The following is a 7,470-nucleotide window of genomic DNA, read 5'->3' on the forward strand; positions in this document are numbered from 1 at the left end:
GTGCTTAATGTTTGTTGACTATTGACTAATATTGACTATTGGCTATTATGAAGTCCCATGGAAATGTCAGACAAAAAAAAAATTAGCACCAGCTGATGAAGCAAAGGCTTCTAAAATAAAACGTTGCTTGAAATGGGAAATTTTAAGTATAAATTAAACCATGATATACATAGCACCAGTACTACACTTCAGATTGCTGATAACAAACACCAAAGGCAATACTACTAAAAGTTTAAGCAGTTTAGTGAAAAGAATTCAAAGTCAAAATCTTTGAGCTAGAAGAGATCATCTGGTCCTTCCACCTCATTTTACATATGACTCTATGTGGCAGTACATCAACAAGCATTTACTAAGCACTTGCTACGTGCTTAACAGTATTAAGTCTCAGTCCCTGGTCTTCCTAAAATACAGCTCTTTCCCATGTCCCAGTCACTCCTACTCTCCTCTCCCCCATTTAGTAAATTGTAGTGGTTTGCTATCACCTCCAAATCTTGATGTTCAAAGCCTTTCATAACCTTTCCAATCTTCTTACACCTTACTTCCCACCAGACTCTGTCATCCAGTGACACTGGCCCCATTTCTGTTCCTGGCACAAGACACTGCTCCCAAATCCCGGCATTTTCACTAGTTGTCCCCCACACCTGGAATTCTCTCTCTTTACCTCTGGTTTACCTCTCTTTACCTCTGGGTTTCCTTCAAGTCCCAACTAAAATCCCACCTATAAAAAGCCTTTCTTGATTCCTCTCAGGGCTACTGCCTTCCCTCTGTTGATTGTCTCCAATTTACCTTGTACATTATTTGTACATAGTTGCTTGCATGTTGTCTTCCCTATAAGACTCGGGTCTTACAAAGAGCAGGACTGAATTATTCTTTTCTTTTTTGGGGGAAGAGTGACTTTTTTTAATTTCCAGTATCTGGAACATAGGAGGTGCTTAAATGTTTATTAACTGGCACATAAAGTCCCTCTCACTTTTAATCATATGTGAACAAATGGGATGGGAGTCAAAGTTCTAGTCATGATTCTACATTTCTCAGTTAGCTCTTCTCAAAGTTAGGTCTTGGTCATGACCAGAATCCTAACCATTTAAGTACTATACCATTGAAGTAGAATATCTTTGGCTGTGGTTAAAACTGATTGTTCTCCTACAAATGTTTTCATAACATGACATCCCTGTTCAAAAAACTTTTAATGCCTCTATCACCTACAAGAAGAATCTGAATTCTTGGGCTACACATTCCAAATTCTCTACAATCTGATCTAACCCTATGTATCCAAACACTACTTCTCCAAAATGAGTGCTTCGCTTGGGCCAGTTTCCCAGATGTCCCCGGTGCATGTGACACTCATTCCCACCTAGGAGTCTTTGTTCTTTCTTTCCCAGCCATCTTTCAGGCCTACTCAAGTTCTACCTCTTCCATTAAGTCTTTCCCCAAATCACTAGTTTATATTTATCTTTCCTCTAAACTCCTATGGCATTCACTTGGCACAAACTTGTTTTGTTGTTTAGTTTGTATTATCTATTTCAAATACACGTCTTGTTGCAAATTAAGATTAAACACCTCCAGACTCATACCATCTACTTCCAGACAGACAAATGATGGACTCAGTGCAGACTGAAACTTTTTTTTTTGGGCTAGGCTAATGCAGGAATTTGTTTTGCATGACTACAAATTTTGTAAAGGGCTTTGTTTTTCTTGCCTTTTCAATAAAATATAATTTTTTTAAAAAAGATTAACTACCTTGAGACAGGAAGGGAGGGGGCAGCTAGGTGGTGCAGTGGATAGTGTACCGGCCTTGGAGTCAGGAGGACCTCAGTTCAAATCCAGTCTCAGACCAGACACCAGTTGTGTGACCCTGGGCAAGTCACTTAACCCCAATTGCCTCACCAAAAACAAAAAAATGTAATTAGAAAATGTTTAACAAAACAAATAAAAGTATAATGCAATATAGATAATGTTAGTCACTTAACCCCAATTGCCTCAGTAAAAAAAAAAAAAAAGGAGGCAGGAACTGTATGTCCTCCATGTCCTTTCATAGCCTCTCCCCACTGTCACTTCAGAAAAGGTATTAGGGATAAAATAAACTATGCTATATTGCTCAGAACCTGCAGTATGTCTGTAAAAATAGATCATAAGGGTCTTTTTAAAGAAAATGGCTGCTCATCATAATTAATAATCATGATCAAAAGCACAGGGTCCATTGGAGCAAATATCATTCCAAGAATTTCTGGGTAAGATTTACATTTTTTAAAAAACATAATAGCAGCTAGTATTTATATAGTTTTAAAGTATGTGGAGTACTGTATATATTATTTCTTTTGATCTTCACAGCAACTCTGGGAGGTAGGGGATATTATTGTCCTGACTTTACTGATGAGAAAACTAAAGCAGACAGAGGTTGTGACTTGCCCAGGGTCATACAACTAATAAGTGGTTTCAAGTGGGATTTGAGCTCAGGTCTTCCTGACTCTGTGAGTGAATTGGTTCAACCATTCTGGAAAACCACCTGGAATTGTGTTATTTTTTAAAAAAAGGTAATTAAAACATTCATACCCTCAAAACCAAAGGTCTCCCTGCTAAGCATATACTCCAGAGGTCAAAGACAAAAAGAACAGTCCAATACAAACCAAGATATTTAGAGCAGCACTTTTTGTAAGAAAGAACTAGAAACAAAGTAAATTGCCCATATACTGAGGAGTAGCTAAACAACTCGTGATACACGAATGGAATATTACTGGAATATGAGAAATTATGGTTACATATAGATGAAGAAGATGTTTATGAACTGATGCAGGATGAAGTAAGCAAAACCAGGAAAGACATACATTACTACAATGTAAATGGAAACAACAATTAAAACTAAATGCTGTAATTCCTATAACCATGCTTGGCAACAAAGAGAGGAAAGGGTACTTCTCTCCCTTCTCTGTAAAGATAGAAGACCATGGACATCAGACACAGCTTATAATGTGGAAGTGCAGGAGAAAGATATACTAGGAAATGGAGGGGATGTAAAAACAAAAGATCTCAATAAAAACATTTTTATATCATGATACAGAATCACATTAAAATGTCAAGTAAAGTTCAAAGGAGGGGGAATTAGCCTAACTTCCTCAATTTAATAAGGAAAATGAGCCCTAAAGAAGTCACTTTTCCAAATTCACACGTTAGTGCCAGAAGCAGGAATGGAACTCGTTTCCTGACTTCTAATTCAGCTATCTTTATGTAGCCAAGTTTCTAGTAAGCTTGATAAACTGTTAAAGTAATGCTCATATTTTAGCACTGATCAAAAATATTTAATTTGATTTCTATTACAATTAAGATTTCTGACAAAATTGTGCAATCTATACTGGTTTAAATGGTATAGATTGACACAATTTAATAGTGTAATTAATTAGATCCTAGTTGGAAAAGCATGAACAAAAAGTCAGAAATACTGAAAAGGCATGAACAAGTTGCAATATTCCCTGGTGAAGGCACCACCCACATTAATAAAATCACAGATGGGGACAGCTAGGTGGCACAGTGGAATCCAGCCCTGGATTCAGGAGAACCTCAGTTCAAATCCGACCTCACACACATGACACTAACTGTGTGACTCTGGGCAAGTCACTTAACTCCACTGCCTAAGCAAAAAAATAAAATAAAATAAAATAAAATCATAGATCACAGTATCAAAATCAGTAAGTCCATTAGGTTCATTATGAGTCAAAACAAAATTAAACAGAAGCGGTTTAATCTCTTCCTGGCTAAGAATGAAGTTACAATTCACTATTTATAGTAAATTTTCTAGGTTAATTTTGCAGATTAGTCATTAAAAACCATGTTATATACCAGGGGACCTTGCTGCATCATGCCTTCTGCACGTTCAATAACTCAATATATTAAGGCACATTCTAAGGCAGCACAAATATGGTATATAAAGTGCTGAGTCAGGAGTCGAGAGAACTGGGTTCAAATTTTACCCAATAGCCATTTATAACTTGTTTCCCACACTTGTAAAATGTGGCAATTTATATTACTTATCCCAATAGATTGAGGCAGCTCAATGGATAGAGCACTGGGTCTGGAGTCAGGAAGACCCGAGTTCAAATGTAACCTCAGACACTCACTAGCTGTGTAATGCTGGGCAAGTCGCTTAGCCTAATCTACTGGAGAAGGAAATGGCAAACCACTCCAGTATCTTTGCCAAGAAAACCCCATACACGATCATGAAGAGTTGGACATGACTGAGCACCTAAACCGTATCTCAAGAGATAGCTTTAAGGAAAGTTCTTTGTAAACTTTAAAATTATAATAAAATTGTTAATGTAGCACTTTCAAGGCTTACAAAGACATTTCCTTGCAGTATTCCAGTGAGGATAATTGATCACAATTGCATCTAATAAAATGTAAATCCAAGTCTCCAGACAAGTCCAGAATTCTTTCCTATACATCAAGCTACAGCCCTCACTACTTAATCCTTTTGCCACTCATAAATATGTTCAGTTTTGCTCTAACCTTGACAAAAAAAAGCAACTCTATTTTACTGTCCCTTCAGGCTCTCAATCTCTTTCCCTGAGGTCAAACTCCTTCAAACAGCAGAGGTGGGCAGATTCTTCGAGATAACCTAGTCCAGCTTCAATTTACTGAGGAAATTGAGGCTTCCATAAGGTCAAATATTTTGTACAGGTATTATTTTTGATGGTACAATTGGGACTAAAACCCAGATTTCCTGAATCACAGGATAGTACTCTTCCCACAACAGCACATGAAATTACTGATTTGGGAGCCATGGGGGTGGGAGACAAAATCTTAATTCTTCAGGTCTGATTATAAACAGGGATCGTTTTTAAACAAAATTCTAACATACCTGCAAATTAAAGTTATATTAGCCACCTTAGAAGGCTCTTAGACCAAAGGTTCTTAATCTAGGACCTATTGCTCCCCCCCAAAGGGGGTCATAGACGTCAGAATGTGTCAACTTTGGCAGGAAAAAAAATACATCTTTATTTTAACTAACATCCAAACTGAAATTTATTATTTCCTTCTCTTAGAAATGCAGGCAACGAACTTATTCTGAAAAGGGGTTCACAGGTTTCAACATATTGACAAAGTGATCGATGACATAATAGCTAACATTTATGTGGTGCCACAAGATCTGCAAAGCACTTTACAAATATGATCTCATTTTAATCTTCACAATTGTAAGAAGTAGGTGCTATTATTTTCCCCCATTTTACAGATTTAGAAATCAAGATAAAGATTAAGTGACTTGCCCAGGGTCACATAACTAGTTTCTGAGGCCAGATTTTAATTAGGGTCTCCTTATCCACCTACCTGGCTGCTCCAAACAACTGCTCTACACTTATTCTAATGAAAACATCTTTCCATATTTGAAACTGATTTCTGCTGTAAATATCACTAATTTAGTTAGCTTTCATTTTTTTTTACTTTAAAAAAGGATTAACTTGATTACCAATCTTCTTTACCACATATTCTGAAAGAACATACTTAAGCACCTTTATAGACCTCAAGTCACTTGCTTTTTGGTTTGAAAGAATCAAGAGCTAAGAAAAGGACTCAGAAATCACCTAGTCCAATCTTCTCATTTAACAGATGAGGAAACTGAGGTCCAAGATGATCAAAACTTATCCAAGATGACAACGGTAATCAAGTGTTTGAATCTATGTCCTCTAACTCAAACTCTAGTGGAAATTCCAGTATGATATGTATGCTTGCCTACTATTTTCCCACACATCTTACTCACTCTACAAAATTCAACTCACATGCCTCCATCATGAAAGTTTTCAGCTCCCCTCATACCTGACAAACTAGATTTGTCCTCTCCTTCTAAGTCCTAAAATACTTTGTACCATACCTTTCCTTTCTTAGGCATTTTTATTTAGCCTTGTTAAGAAGTGAGTTAATGAGATAAAATTTTGGCATATCTTCAAATTACTTTTAGAAACTTAACATGTTACTAACTTCGTACTGCAGAAACAGAAGTCCTCATTGAGAAATATCAATTCGGCATATGTAATCATATGCATATTACATCTTTCCTACCAGACTGCCTCTGCCCTAGCCACTCTCCTTCCTATATATAGGGTCTTTCCTCACTTGTGTGTGGGTGTCTCATCAGAAGTGGGAAAACAAAAGATTAATGAGTGGGACTACACCCCTTCCTGTATAAAATACCTGGTTCTCTTCAGTTTCCTTGATGAATAACATGGAGAGTCCCACCCACTGAACTGGGAGGTTTGGTATGAACATGTACCAAGTGCCGAGAGAAGCTTCTTGCATCACAGACTTCCTCCTCTTGCCATGGCCTGGAAACCATTAGGCTGGAGTCTTTGGAGACATCCCTATTTACATCCCTTCCCTTCCTGTTTTGAAGATGTTAGTTGCTCCCTCGTTGCCCATGCTTTAAAAAACTCAATGTTCCATTCAATGTTGCCACCACATGCCCTTCCCTTAAACTAGCCAAAAATGACCTAACGATTTTGGCAATACCTTCCCGTTAACTCTTTTGCAAAGCCTCCCTTTAAGTCCCAGCAACAGATCACAATATCCCACCAAAAAAAAACAAAAACAAAAACAAACCTCACTTTAGTGATTAACGTATTTGTTACTTGTACTCTAATAAATAGTAAACTCCTTAAGGATATGATGTCTTACTTTTATCTTTCAAACCCCTGCCATACCCCAAATCACAGTATATATTAAGCACTCAAATAATTAAATGAATAATCTTGAAAGTAACCACCAGTTACTCAGCAAAAACAAGAATAAATATTAATTTAATCAGAACCCAAACTAGGTTCTTTCAGGACTCATAACTGACAGTTTACAAAAAATATGACACTTACACAATACTTACATATTTGTTCAAATATTCACTGTAGAAAGGATAAACCCCAGGGTCTTTTTTGACATTTGCAAACAGACTTATTACTGAGATTCATCAAAAACTTGCACAAACCAGAAATTAGCCTGGTTTGGGTTTGATTGACTAGACTTAGCATGTGATGGGTATATATGCTAATAAAACATTTTACATAGCATACATCCCAGTTGGTATTTAACAATAGTAGGGTTTTCATATCTACCTTTTTAAAAAGTACAACAGCATTACTTCTCAAAACAAAGGTTTTGCCATTTTTTTTTTCATTAATTTGATATGCTGGATTCTTCTTTTCCATTTATCAGGCTTCCCCTAGGAAGTCTCATGGGATCCATTCTGTCATCTTTATTTTCTGTGATTCTAGAATTACTTTAAAAAAAAAAAAGCATTTTCTATGTAGCACTATCATAAATATACTCCCATTTAATATATTTGATAACTTCTGATTTGAAAGACCATTATAAAAAATATAATTTAACCAAAATTTCCCAAGCATCTCCTAATATACTACATACATTCCTTTTCCATGTATAACTTCACACACACACACACACACACACACACACACACACACACACACACAC

This window comes from Vombatus ursinus, unplaced genomic scaffold (assembly GCF_900497805.2).
Source record: "Vombatus ursinus unplaced genomic scaffold, bare-nosed wombat genome assembly UNPS02015255.1, whole genome shotgun sequence".
Taxonomy (NCBI): domain Eukaryota; kingdom Metazoa; phylum Chordata; class Mammalia; order Diprotodontia; family Vombatidae; genus Vombatus; species Vombatus ursinus.